We start from the raw sequence: 15,925 nt of genomic DNA, 5'->3' as shown, positions 1-15,925 counted from the left end.
GAATTACAAATATCTTCCATTCTAAACTTCTTGTGTGAGTGGTGTGACATCTAGATGCAAAAAATAATAATTCTTTCTCTGCTATATTCTTCATGTACACAGTGTGTGTATATTCTTCATATATAACATGCATATATTTAGATTGTAATTATTCACATATATGTGAATATAAATACCCTCAAACTAAACTTAAAGCTAAATATTAAAAAACTAAGATCATGGCATCCGACCCCATTATTTCATGGCAAATAGAGGGGGAAAGGGTGGAAGTTGTGACAGTTCCTCTTCTTGGGTTGTAAAATCACTGCAGATGGTGACTGCAGCCATGAAATCAGAAGACGTTTGCTTCTTGGAAGGAAAACTATGACAAACCTAGACCGTGTGTTGAAAAGCACAGACACCACTCTACTGACAAAGGTCCATACAGTCAAGGCTATGGTCTTCCCAGTGGTCATGTACGATTGTAAGGACTGGACCATAAAGAAGTCAGTGCACTGAAGAATTGATGCCTTGGAACTGTGGTGGTGGCGAAGACTCTTGAGAGTCCCTTGGGCAGCAAGGTGATCAAATCAGTCGATTTTAAGGGAAATCAACCCTGAATACTCATTGGAAGGACTGATGATGAAGGTGAAACTCCAGTATTTTGGTCATCTGATGCGAACAGCTGACTCACTGGAAAAGCCCCTGATGCTGGGAAAGATTGAGGGCAGAAGGAGAAGAGGGCATCAGAGGATGAGATGGCTGGATAGCATCACCAATGTGATGGACATTAACTTGGGCAAACTTTGGGAAATGGTAAGGGACAGAGAGGCCTGGCATGCTGCAGTCTGTGGAATCGCAGAGTCAGACGGGACTGAGCAACTGAACAAAAATACCCTCAAATGTACATGCAGTATCTTTTACAGCATTTACCAAAGAATAATATTTTGATGTGCACAAAAGAAGAGTAGCTTTTGTTTCATAAAATGCAAATTTCTTTTTCTAGGAGTTGGAACTCTGAATTCCTCACATTCTGGGGCTGAAAGTAAGATTGATGAACATAAAGTTGGACACACATGTGGGAGCTCTTATGAACTGGAGTTATATGGGGATAATTCTATTATTCACCTGGCCTAAAGTTCAGATTCTACCACTGTTTTGTGTATTATAGCATATTTAAAGAATAAGCGTGTTTTCACAGTAGAAAAATTGGAGAGGATGGATTCATGTGCCAATTATGAATCTGAAAGTTTATAAGAGGTGGATTAATGGTATTGAATATCCATTATTCAACTTCAGTGAATAAAATTGCTTTTCTGAAGCCACCTTCATTGGAATTAATTTTTATAATTGATTGGGATAAAAGCTGAAGGGTCCTAAAAGTTTGTAGAATACAAGACTCATAAAGATTGATTATGCATAAAGTTTTACAGAAAATAAATCTTTAGACAATGTTTATTCAACTATCTCCTATTTTGAGATACTCTGTAAAAAAACAAAACAACAATCTAAGTTTCTACTGGAATTTTGGGCATAATCTTAAGATTGTTTCATGTATGATTTTGAAACATTCTGCCTTGGTTATATATCCATTTTTGAGGAAATTTGTTCTGCCTACACACAGCTCTGAAGTCAACATTTGGTACGTATGTTATTTATACTCTGATGTTCAGAGTGTATACAAAACAGTATGTAAACTAGAATACATTTTAATTTGATAAAATGCCAGTCACAAAGGGGTTGTTGATTTTAAAATCATCAATGGATTTCATCTGTTAAATGTGACTGAAAAATTCTTTTCCTTCTTGTTGTGGTGTACAATACCCCAAAAGCTTTGTATGTTCAAGTTTTAATATTTTTGACATTGATTTTTCATATTTAGAGACTTTTCTCTGAAGAATTCAAAACTCTTTGATTAGCACTAGTTCAGCAATTTTTAAGGGAGGGAATTTCAAGAGAAAACATATGGGGCAATCTCTAGGTCAGACAGAGAAAGACAAATATATGATATTGCTTACATGTGGAATCTAAAAGAGGGTACAAATAAACTTATCTAAAAAAACAAATAGAGTTATAGACATAGAAAACAAACTCATGGTTACCAGGGGTGAGGGAGGGAGGGATAAGCTGAGAGATTGAGTTTGACATGTACATACCACTGTAAATGAAATATATAACTAATAAGGACCTACTATGTACACTGGAAAAGACCCTGTTGCTGGGAGACATTGGGGGCAGGAGGAGAAGGGGACGACAGAGGAAGAGATGACTGGATGGCATCACCGACTCGATGGACATGAGTTTGAGTAAACTCTGGGAGTTGGTGATGGACAGGGAGGCCTGCTGTGCTGCGGTTCATGGGGTCACAAAGAGTTGGACACGACTGAGCGACTGAAATGAACTGAACTGAACTGGTACAGTATAGGGAAATCTCCTCAATAATCTGTAACAGACTATATGGGGAAATAACCTAAAAAAAGAGTGGATATGTATATGTATAACTGATCCACTTTACTATAAACCTGAAATTAACACAATATTGTATATCAATTATACGCCAATAAATTTTTTAATACAGGAGGGTAAACCAAGAGAATTCTCCTTTAAGAAATCAGAATCTTTTAATATCAACAACTCTCACTTTTCTTCTTTCCCAATATTAATAGTGATCACCTCTAGGATTTCTGGAATTAAAAAGTAAGAAAGTTGTTTTCTTTGGTTAATAACTGTTCCACCTTGGCCCTAAACTGAGATGGATTCTTTTAATTCCATCCAGTAACTCACTGAGTACTTCCTGTACCTTTAAAGGAAGGTAGGAGCGTGAGGTGATTGAAAATTTAACTGGTTTGGATACTTTTATGATTCTGTCTGTTTTCTTTTGTCACACAACTTTTCAAGAACAGCAAATATTTATGGGAGAAGGATTTAGCTATTGTATATCACTGTGCCTACTCACCAATCATGAGGCTATCCAGCACTTTTCTTCTTTATCCTCTTTTTGCAGATGTCTGTTGTATGTGCTTGTACATAAGCTAGCCACTGCTTTTTTGGTAAAAACCCTGATTTTTCATCTGAGGTATCACCTTTCTCTCATCCTTAGTCCATGTGGTTTGGGTGGGATTAATTTCTTGCAGGATAGCTATATGACTCTGATTTGCTTGTAAGAACATTCTTTCGATGATGATGTTATCAAAATCAGGTTACTGACACTCAATCCTGGAACTTCTGTTGGAAGCATTGATTGTTTTAAAAGTTCTTTCCTTCAGACTTGCTGAGCTGTAGGAAGGTACCCTTTCAAAATTTAAAAATGCTAGCCAGTGAGGGCAACCCATTGCAGTAGTGCTATATGTAAATGAACATTTGATGATAATATTAGTTGAGTACCTGTATCCAACTCTGCTTGAAGATAACTAATGTTGGGCTTTTAAGTTGTAAATAGTTCCCTTCAATTATTTTTTAAATTAATTCACATGGAACTGATTTTCTGTTATTAGGAGCAAAATAATTCTTCTCTGCATTGCATTCCAAAAGCACTAGTGTTTAGCGTCATATAAACAAAATACCAGTACAATGCTTATCTACAGTGTAGTTCAAAACTTTCTAAAATCTGTAATGTGTGGATGCTGGGGAATGTCATCTTCAAATTCAATGTCTCCTTTTTGTTTTGAATTTAAAATATAGATTATTACAGAGTCATAGAATGTTCAAACTTGAGAAAACTTCAGAGATTGTTTCATTTAATCCTTTATATTATATGGCAGCTTGCTGCTGCTGCTGCTGCTGCTGAATCACTTCAGTCGTGTCCGACTCTGTGTGCAGCTTATTACTAATTAAAAAGGACTGGAATGTAATGAGAAGCTATGTAGCAAAATAGCAGTCTCTGGTGAAAGAAAGGAAACCTAGCGTGCTGCAGTTTATGGGGCTGCAAAGAGACAGACAGGACTGAGCAACTGAACAACAAGAGCAATAATATAGCAGAATAGAAAGGGTATAGCTCTAGTGCACACCCAGTTTGTTATTTGTTAGCAGGGTAGCCTTTAATGAGTTACTTAAACTCTGTCAGTTTCTTTAACTATTGTTCTGAAGATGTCTGGCTCATCAGTTCAGTTCAGTTCAGTCACTCAGTTGTGTCCGACTCTTTGCGACCCCATGAATCGCAGCACGCCAGGCCTCCCTATCCATCACCAACTCCCAGAGTCTACGCAAACCTATGTCCATCAAGTCGGTGATGCCATCCAACCATCTCATCCTATGTCGTCCCCTTCTCCTCCTGCCCCCAATCCCTCCCAGCATCACGGTCTTTTTCAATGAGTCAGCTCTTTGCATGAGGTGGCCAAAGTACTGGAGTTTCAGCTTCAGCATCAGTCCTTCCAATGAACACCCAGGACTGATCTCCTTTAGGATGGACTGGTTGGATCTTATAGTTCAAGGGACTCTCAAGAGTCTTCTCCAACACCACAGTTCAAAAGCACCAATTCTTCGGCACTCAGCTTTCTTCACTGTCCAACTGTCACATCCATACATGACTACTGGAAAAACCATAGCCTTGACTAGACAGACTGTTGTTGACAAAGTAATGTCTCTGCTTTTAAATATGCTATCCAGGTTGGTTATAACTTTCCTTCCAAGGAGTAAGCGTCTTTTAATTTCATGGTTGCAGTCACCATCTGCAGTGATTTTGAGGCCCCCAAAATAAAGTCTGACACTTTTTCCACTGTTTCCCCATCTATTTGCCATGAAGTGATGGGACCAGATGCCATGATCTTAGTTTTCTGAATGTTGAACTAGAAGCCAACTTTTTCACTCCTCTTTCACTTTCATCAAGAGGTTTTTTAGTTCCTCTTCACTTTCTGCCATAAGGGTGGTTATCTGCATATCTGAGGTTATTGATATTTCTCCCGGCAATCTTGATTCTAGCTTGTGCTTCTTCCAGCCCAGCGTTTCTCATGATGTACTCTGCATAGAAGTTAAATAAGCAGGGTGACAATATACAGCCTTGACATACTCCTTTTCCCATTTGGAACCAGTCTGTTGTTTCATGTCCAGTTCTAACCATTGCTTCCTGACTTGCATACAGGTTTCTCAAGAGACAGGTCAGATGGTCTGATATTCCCATCTGTTTAAGAATTTTCCACAGTTTATTGTGATCCACACAGTCAAAGGCTTTGGCACAGTCAATAAAGCAGAAATAGATGTTTTCCTGGAACTCTCTTGCTTTTTCAATGATCCAGCAGATGTTGGCAATTTGATCTCTGGTTCCTCTGCCTTTTCTAAAACCAGCTTGAACATCTGGATGTTCATGGTTCATGTATTGCCGAAGCCTGGCTTGGAGAATTTTGAGCATTACTTTACTAGCGTGTGAGATGAGTGCAATTGTGCAGTAGTTCGAGCATTCTTTGGCATTGTCTGGCTCATAATTGATGCTAAATGTTGTAACATTGGGTTCTTTTTAGAACCCAATGTTAGTTCTTTTTAGAAATGTTAACTTTTCGCATTTAGTGTTATTATTTAATGCTTAATATTACTGCTAATAGTATTACTGTTATTGGGCCCACTACTGTTATTGTGGAGAAATGTGGTCCACTGGAGAAGGGAATGGCAAACCACTTTAGTATTCTGTCAGTGTTCACTGATAGATGAACTCCCCAGGTTGGTAGGTGCCCAATATGCTACTGGAGATCAGTGGAGAAATAAAGCCATAAAGAATGAAGAGATGGAGCCAAAGCAAAAACAACATGGATGTCACTGGTGGTAGCAGCAAAATCTGATGCTATAAAGAGCAATATTGCATAGGAACATGGAATGTTAGGTCCGTGAATCAAGGCAAATTTGAAATGGTCAAACAGGAGATGGCAAGAGTGAACATCGACATTTTAGGAATCGGCGAACTAAAATGGACTGGAATGGGTGAATTTAACTCAGATGACCATTATATCTACTACTGTGGGCAAGAATCCCTTAGAAGAAATGGAGTCACCATCATGGTCAACAAAAGAGTTGGAAATTCAGTACTTGGATGCAGTCTCAAAAATGACAGAAAGATCTCTGTTCATTTCCAAGGCAAACCATTCAATATCACGGTAGTCCAAGTCTATACCCTGACCACTAATGTTGAAGAAGCTGAAGTTGAACGGTTCTATGAAGACCTACAAGACCTTTGAGAACTAACACCCAAAAAAGATGCCTTTTTCATTATAGGGGACTGGAATGCAAAAGTAGGAAGTCAAGAAGCACCTGGAGTAACAGGCAAATTTGGCCTTGGAGTACAGAATGAAGCAGGGCAAAAGCTAGTAGAGTTTTGCCAAGAGAATACACTGATTATAGCAAACACCCTCTTCCAACAACAAAAGAGAAGACTCTACCCATGGACATCACTAGATGGTCAACACCGAAATCAGACTGATTATATTCTTTGAAGCCAAAGATGGAGAAGCTCTACACAGTCAGCAAAAAGAAGACCGGGAGTTGACTGTGGCTCAGATCATGAACTCCTTATTGCCAAATTCAGACTTAAATTGAAGTAGGGAAAACCAATAGACCATTCCGGTATGACCTAAATCAAATCCCTTCTGATTATACAGTGGAAGTGAGAAATAGGTTCAAGGTATTAGATCTGATAGACAGAGTGCTTGATGAACTATGGACGGAGGTTCATGATATTGTACAGGAGACATGGATCAAGATCATCCCCAAGAAAAAGAAATGCAAAAAGCAAAATGGCTGTCTGAGGAGGCCTTACAAATAACTGTGAAAAGAAGGGAAGCAAAAAGCAAAGGAGAAAAGGAAAGATATACGCATTTGAATGCAGAGTTCCAAAGAATAGCAAGGAGAGATAAGAAAGACTTCCTCAGTGATCAGTGCAAAGAAATAGAGGAAAATAATAGAATGGGAAAGACTAGAAATCTCTACAAGAAAATTGGAGATACCAAGAGAACATTTCATGCAAAGATGGGCTCAATAACGGACACAAATGGTATGGACCTAATAGAAGCAGAAGGTATTAAGAAGAGGTGGCAAGTATACACAGAAAAACTATATAATAAAGATCTTCATGATCCAGAGAACCACGATGGTGTGATCCCTCACCTAGAGCCAGAAATACTGGAGTCTGAAGTCAAGTGGGCCTTAGGAAGCATCACTATGAACAAAGCTAGTGGAGGTGATGGAATGTCAGCTGAGCTATTTCAAGCACTAAAAGACGATGCTGTGAAAGTGCTGCATGCAAGCAAATTTGGGAAACTCAGCAGTGGCCACAGGACTGTAAAAGGTCAGTTTTCATTCCAATCCCAAAGAAAGACAATGCCAAAGAATGTTCCAACTACCAGCTTTGATTGCATGATTGCACTCATCTCATACACTAGTAAAGTAATGCTCAGAATTCTCCAAGCTAGGCTTCAGCAGTATGTGATCCATGAACTTCCAGATGTTCAAGCTGGTTTTAGAAAAGGCGGAGGAACCAGAGATCAAAGTGTCAGCATCTGTTGAATTATTGAAAAAACAAGAGAGTTCCAGAAAAAACATCTATTTCTGCTTTATTGACTATGCCAAAGCCTTTGACTGTGTGGATCACAATAAACTGTGGAAAATTCTGAAAGAGATGGGAATACCAGACCACCTGACCTGTCTCTTGAGAAATCTGTAAGCAAGTCAAGATGCAGTGGTTAGAACTGGACATGGAACAACAGACTGGTTCCAAATTGGGAAAGGAGTATGTTAAGGCTGTATATTGTCACCCCACTTATTTAACTTATATGTAGACTTCATCATGAGAAACACTGGGCTGGATGAAGCACAATCCAGAATCAAGATTGCCAGGAGAAATATTGATAACCTGAGATATGCAGATTACACCACCCTTGTGGCAGAAAGTGAAGAAGAACTAAGGAACCTCTTGATGAAAGTGAAAGAGGAGAGTGAAAATGTTGGCTTAAAGCTCAACATTCAGGAAACAAAGATCATGGCATCTGGTTCCATCACTTCATGGCAAATAGATGGGGAAACAGTGGAAACAATGACAGACTTTATTTTTGGGGGCTCCAAAATCACTGCAGATGGTGACTGCAGCCATGAAATTAAAAGACATTTACTCCTTGGAAGAAAAGTTATGACCAACCTAGACAGCATATTTAAAAGCAGAGACATTACATTGCCACCAAATGTCTGTCTAGTCAAGGCTGTTGTTTCTTCCAGTAGTCATGTATGGATGTGATAGATGGACTATAAAGAAAGCTGAGCCACCAAAGAATTGATGCTTTTGAACTGTGGTGTTGGAGAAGACTCTTTAGAGTTCCTTGGACTCCAAGGAGACCCAATCATTCCATCCTAAAGGAAATCAGTCTTGAATGTTCTTGGAAGGACTGATGCTAAAGCTGAAACTCCATTACGTTGGCCACCTGATGTGAAGAACTGACTCATTAGGTAAGACCCTGATGCTGGGAAAGATTGAAGGCAGGAGGAGAAGAGGACGATAGAGGATGAGATGGTTGGATGGCATCACCGACTTAATGGTCATAAGTTTGAGCAAACTCCAGGTGTTGATGATGGACAGGGAGACCTGGCGTACTGCAGTCCATGGGGTCACAAAGAGTTGGACATGACTGAGTGACTGAAGTGATCTGTTATTATTATCATTTTAATAGTTTGCAGTAAATGTTAGAATAATAGCCAAGGAGTATAGCTAGCTACTAACACCCTTGCTTTGAATACAAGGCATAACACATATCAGCTTGGAATTTCTCTATATTCTGCTATTTTTACTAGAAGAGAAGGAACATGCTTAAATTTGAATTTATTTATTTGTTTATTTTTAAATGACAAGATAAATTAACCCTATATTAATGGTCATCCTTCAGCCCAGGAGAAAGCAGTGTGGAGGGACAGAGATAAAAACTGTATTTCTCTGAATATATCTTATTTTTTTTTAATGATTTTATATGGAATATAGTTGATTTACAATGTTGTATTAGTTTCAGGTATACAAAAAAGTGATTTAATTATATGTAAACATATGTCCATTTTTTTTCAGTTTTTTCCCCCATATAGGTTATTGTAGAATATTGAATAGAGTTCCCTATGCTATAGAGTAGGTTTTTATTGATTATCTTTTTTATCTATACTGTGTATATGTTAATCCCAAACTCCTAATTTATCCCCCTTTTGGTAACCATAAGTTTGTTGTCAAAGTCTGAGTTTGTTTCTATTTCATAAATAAGTTCATTCATATCACTTGTTAGATTCCCCGTATAAATGGTGTCATATGATATTTGTTTTTCTCTGATATACTTCACTTAGCATGATAATCCCTATGTCCATCCATGTTACTGCATATGGCACTATTTCATTCTACTTTATGACTGAGTTATATTCCATTGTGTGTATGTGTGTATATTTATATGCCATATGTCCTTTATCCATCCACTGTTGATGGACATTTAGTTTGCTTCCATCTCTTGGCTATTGTAAATAGTGCTGCTATGAACACTGGGGTGCATGTGTCTTTTTGAATTGTGATTTTCTCCTAAATACATCCTGCTTTGTAGATTTCCTGGAACCATATAAATATTAAATTATTATCAAGAAAAATTAAATGAAAATTAATACTTGAAAATTGGAGGCATAATAAAATTAATGAACTTTACTCTGTATCAAGTTGAGCATAATTACAAAGAGTGGAACTTCTTCACAGATGTTAAAAACATATGATTGCACATACCTAGTATAATATGTACAAAAAAGATTGCAAAATACTTTTTCAGTAATCACATTGTGTTATTTGTAGAAATTATGCCTCAAGACAAAATGTTTAGTAACAAACAAATACAAGATAAAATAGTATTTATTTAGCTCACAAGTCTGCAGAGTTTAGCTGATATGTTCTGGCCTTATGAGTATGTTATTAGTTTTTGGTTAGATAGATGATTCTGCTGAACGTGGTGAGCTCAAGCTGGGGATTATTTGGCTGTTCACTTCTCTAGAATGGCAGATATTAATAACAGAGTCAATATGGCTCTATTGACCTCTAATTCCTCTGGCAGTCTAGCCCAGGTATGTTCTTAAGGCATCATGGAAGTGCAAGAAAGAAAGCAGACACATGCAAGAATTTTTTCTAATTTTTTGTCTAATGGTTGCTAAGATCCTGTGGCCTCTGAAAATCATCAGATAGGTCCAGAATAAGTATGAAAAAAGTTTAAATAACAAAGTGTGTAGATGTAAGAGGTTGGTGAAGAACGGGGGCTATCGGACATCTACCAAAATAGTATTCTGAGATTGTTGTGTGTGTGGTCTAGGATAAAATAGAGGAGTTATTATGTTGATGGTTATGGAATCTAGGGGTTTAGCATGAGAAAAAGAAGAAATAGCTATGATAATAAACAAGTTAATTAAAAATCTGTTGACTTGAATTTGAATTAAATATATCACTATAAAATTCTATTTTAGATTCAAAACAAATATGAAGCTTAGCTCCATCAACTGAGAAAAAATCTAGAAAGAATGACCAGCCTATAGCAATAAGCACCACTAGCATCCATACTCTGGTCCCTAAATAACTTTTCCCAGTAAAATAGACCAGAATTCTTTAGATAAATGGCTGATGTTAGGAAATGTATTTAAATTAATCCTGGAACATCTTGTTACACCAAACAATAAGAAAGTTATCAAAGACTACTTAACTCACATTTAAAGGAGAAAATTTGAAGATGTGTCCTGATAAAAGTTGGAAAATTTTGAGCATGAATAAGAATGATTCCAACATTCAAAATACTTAAATCTATAAGCTCATATTAATACCAACATATATTTCAACCTTCAATTTAATATGCCAGGAAACCAGTTCATAATTAAAAGAACTGATAAATAAAATTAAAGAACTAACTAATGAAGAAAAGTTTCCAGAAGAGCTTGAAGCAATAAATCAAGAAAGAAGCATGACATTATAATATAATTTTTTTGTAACCCCTAATGAAATGGTGTCTCAGAAATGTACATCAATGGCTGCTAACACAAAGAGTGACAACCAGAAATTATGTACCCACTGATAGAAGTATAAAACAACACTTAATAAGTATTCTTGACTGTCTCCCTTCTTCAATCAAACCTAAATGTGATTAAGAATCTATACTTAACTGCCAATTTATAGAAAATAAAAGGACAGAGATGAATATGAAAAGGCACCACAGGAGTCCAATCAGTAAAATCTACTCTGGAGACCCTATAGGAGCAATAAGCTGTTTTCTTCACCAAATACATTAGAAGGAAAACAAAAGCATGAGAAAGGAAAAAGAAAAAAGAAAAAAAAAACTAGATTAAAGAGATTTAAGAAACAGATCCAACAGTCAAATTGTATGGACCATATTGGGAACCACATTTGAATAACTTGAAAAAATTATGAGAAAGTCAGAAATTTGAACACCTACTAAATGTTTGCTGATAGGAAGGGATAATTGCTAATCTTTTAAAGTGGGGTAATGATGTCATGGTTGTTTTTGAAGATCTTACCTTTTAAAGGTATATACTGTATAGAATGATATGTCAAATAATTTCTTTCAAAATTATACAGTGTTCGGGGGGTGATACAGAATGTAGTTAGAACACGATTGGCTGTGAGTTGACAATTGTTGGATTTGGCAATGGATACACAGGGGTTCATTATACTATTTTTGATTCTTGTTATATGTTTAAATTTTTCCCTATGAAAAAAATTTTAAAAGTCTTTTCTATTATAAAGTCTCCCAAAGGTGTAAGAATCTACAATAATTAAAAACGGTCTGCTGCTTCTAAGAATGGTCTAGAGCTTTGCCTCTGCATCAGACTGCCTAGGCTTTAATTCTGCTTCCTTCATTTACTACCTGAGAGACCTTGCCCAGGTTAGCATTACGTTTAAAATCATTAGTTGAGCACCACATTTAAAATCATTAGCAGGGCACCATGCCTGGCACCAAGAAACTTTTCAAAACTCATCAATGAATAATACATTGCACTCACCTACAAGGAGGTTAAAGCTTAATGGAAGAATTAGATAAGTACAAAATATAACTTAAGTGCAGGCTAGAATGTGAACTATACAGCTTACAAATATAGCAGCATCAGGATTTAAAATGTGGTGAGGGACCAAACTCTTTAAATTAAAAACCAACGCAATTTATGCCCAAAGCTTGTTGTGCTAAAATTAAGGCAGAGAAATAACTGGGGTGTAAGAGAGCATGAGACGTAATTAGGAAGTTCCTTCATGAGTGACCGGATGGGTTGCCATCACCATTACCTTGTATGAATTCCCTTGAATAAAAATTAGAGGAATGTTGGCTTGTCTTGAATCTTACTAAGAGAAAGTGAAAATGTTAGTTGCTCAGTGGTGTCTAACTGTGATCAACTCCATGGACTAGCCTGCCAGGCTCCTATGTCCATGGAATTCCCTTCCCCAGGGGATCTTCCTGACCCAGGGATCGAACCCAGGTCTCCTGCATTGCAGCCAGATTCTTTACTGTCTGAGCCATCAGGGAAATAGGTCCTATGGAAATTTTCTTAGAGAGGGTGCCTTGGCATGACCCCTGATACCAGTACTGTAGGACGCTTCAGTATATTTATACTACTCACCGCAGCTTATTGATAGGGAGCGAAGTGTTTTGAATCCACTCTAGCTCTTGATATCAGCATGTTTAAATTAACAGCAAGGGTTGTTTTCCACCAGTACACATTCTGGCTTGTGGAACTGGGAAAATATATAAATTCTTGCCTGCTGGATGCCCTCTGGGGAGGCTCATTAATCCCTCAGAGACTGTTTCAGCATCTTAAAAAGTAGGAGACACAGCCATAGAGAACAGACTTGTGGACTCGGTGGGAGGAAGGAGAGGGTGGGGCAAACAAGAGTATCATTGAATCAGATATATTAACATATATAAAACAGATAGCCTGTGGGATTTTGCTGTATTATGCAGGAAGCTCAAGCCCAGAGCTCTGTGACAACCTAGAGGAGTGGGATGGGATGGGAGGTTTGAGAGGGAGGGGACATATGCATGCTTATGGTTGATTCATGTTGATGTATGGCAGAAACCAACACACTATTGTAAAGCAATTATCCTCCAATTAAAAATAAATACATTAAAAAAATAATCACAGAAATTAGTAGTAGTGATAGTCCTTATTTTATTGGGATTGCTGTGCAGGTTACAGAACATAATCTGTGTGAAGAGTTAAATGTAGTAGAAAAGCTAAAGTGTTTAATAGCTGTTAGCAGTCATGTTTGATGACTGACTCCGCTTCCTGGAATAGAAGCATCTCAAGGACAGGGACAGTTTCACATATACTACCATGCGTACCGTCCCCAGCTCCATGAGGATATTGAGTACTTTTTTCCATATATTCTTTTAAAAAGTACTGTTGCACCAAGAAATCATATGCTCCATTATGGAGGAGTCTACATGTACAATCTCCATTTACTCCAGCAAGAACTGGGCCCAGGGAATTCTGCCGTTTCCTTTTCCTGCATCAAGACATTACAGAATTCAGCTGAAAAAGCAAGTCCTCTCTTCACTGGAGACTTTGCTAAAAGGGTTTCTGCTGCATTTATCTGGGAGACTGAAAGTAAGGAAAATCTAGCAAATATCAAGGGACTCTTTCCCCTGCAGGGTTGTAAAGGTAAAGTAAAAGAACCATGTTAAATATATGCTTGTCTTTCTCATAAAACGCTTCATCTTTGAGGAATATTCCGAAGGGAATGGACCACTGTGGGCTGGTCAACCTGGGCTTTATCCATTTCCTCAGCAACTGTCTCATTTTAGATAAAAGGCAGAGGTTTCCTTTAGAAACATAAAGTGTCAGGCATGAACAGGGTTTTTATTATTTATTTTCTGAGCTTCATTATGGTTGATGCCGTCTCATTTTTTCCATTATAAACCCCTTCTTCTTGAGGGGCTGTAACTCCTCCAATAAAAAGAATGGCTTTAGGCAAACACTGGAAGCAGTTGCTCTCAGCTTCGGAGGACCTTTGTTTTTCCAGGTCTTGAAAATAAAAATCCATTAAAATTTTTTTAAATTATAGGAGTATTAAATTGAAAAAAAAGGAACCCAGGAATTACTGCTTTCATATGTGTCTCTTTACTACCTGAGCTCAGGATTTTTTTTTTTAACAGCAATTTTGCAGGCTCTGATTATATTAACAGGCTATCCTTTATTATCTGAGATAATTCAGTAATGTCCATCTGTCTCCTGTCCACTGGCTTCCTCAGAGATGCTTGCTGGAGACAGTTTGTTGAGTAGTTTGTTCTGAGTCATTTCTCTTTCCCTGATAGATGATCCAGTGTTTCCCAGAAGAAAGCATTCCATTCAGTATGTGGTCAACTTCCTTCAGTGAAACGTTGCAGTGAATGCTAACCTGAGGGCAGGCTGCTGCCGGGGCGCTTTGTCACTCTGAAGTTGGTGGCACAGTGGAACGCCTTTAACATGTCTCTCCCTGCGTGGCTTCCAGAAACATGCTGATCTGGAGATTATCGTGGAATGCTTAATTATGGGCCAAAGATAAGTGTAGGCTAAAGATAAAGTCCTAAGGACACATTTCAGTCACTAGAAGCCCAAGATCACCCCGTGGCATGAGTGGGACACTGGTTATTCCCCAGTGCGGTGGTCCTTGCCTCAGGATATGTAGCTGACATGCCCAAAGGACATTGGCATCTTTAGCGCATTTTCATTCCTCTTTGCTCTCCAGTCCAGTACTATCTCATAATGAATATTTTAGAAACAAGATTTCCAGAAGTTCATTGCCTCTGGAATATACACACAGACTGTAATATTGGTTTGGCCAACCCAATACATTAAATTTTCTCTGGTTACTTATGTCTAAAGTATAACTGAAAAGTAAGGATATCTCCTTTAAAATGTGCTGCAATTTTCTAGAAACATTACTTTTAGGAAGAAATTAGAGGCAGAATATAAAGCAGTGACAACAAATACAGTGTTGTGAAACATTTTTTTTTTTCATATAGAAAAACAAATTGGATTTCTATGTCACACCTTACTAAGGAAGCTATAGGTAGATTAGAGATCTGTTTCTTAAAATTTAAATATTTTATAACCAAATATAGAAGTGGTTTTCTTACAGAAGATACTAAACACCCAAACCATATTGTCAACATAGTCAAATTTGTATCAAAGAGAAAAAATTCTAAACAATAATAGACCTCATAAATGAAGTTATTTTAAATGCATATAGCCAGGAAGATATTTCTTGTAATATATAAACAAGTTCTACAAATCAACATAAGAAATAAAAAGAACAACTGAAAATATGAAAAGGATGTAATAGGCAGTTCATAGAACAACCAATAAACTTAGGAACTAATGTGATACTTTACAAATAATCAGCGAATGTAAATAAAAGTAAAAGAGATACCATTCTACAACTATTAGGTTGCCAAAAATGGAAATTCTTAAATTACCAAATGTCACTTAGGATGCGGAGAAATGAAAACTTTCATATGCTACTAAGTGAAAAACCACTTGGAGAGATTTTAACATATTTAGTGAGCTGGAGATGTGCATATCTTTCAAAAAGGACAAATTTCACTTCTCAAATTTCACTTGAGAAACTCTTACACCTGTGTGTAAGGAAACGTGTGCATGGGTGTTTATTGAGCACGGCTTATCGTGGTAAGCAACTGGAATAAACCTAACTGTTCACTATTTTTGAAAAAAATGTATTTATGTTGATATTCAGTTTATTTATTGTAACTATTGTAGAGTATTCCACAGTATGACTATACCTCAATTAATTAATTTTCCCAGTTGATTTATCCAGTGGTGAAGGGGAAAGGTGAATAGAATCAAAATCCTAGGAACCACTAGGATTCCTAGGATTCCTAGAATTCTAGGAATCCTAGGATGACTAAAATCTTAGTCATCCAGTATTTAAAATGTACCCTCTTCTCAGAAGTCTGTCTAACACATTTTATGACTC

This window comes from Cervus elaphus, chromosome 25 (genome assembly GCF_910594005.1).
Source record: "Cervus elaphus chromosome 25, mCerEla1.1, whole genome shotgun sequence".
Classification (NCBI taxonomy): domain Eukaryota; kingdom Metazoa; phylum Chordata; class Mammalia; order Artiodactyla; family Cervidae; genus Cervus; species Cervus elaphus.
This window is presented reverse-complemented; position numbering follows the sequence as displayed.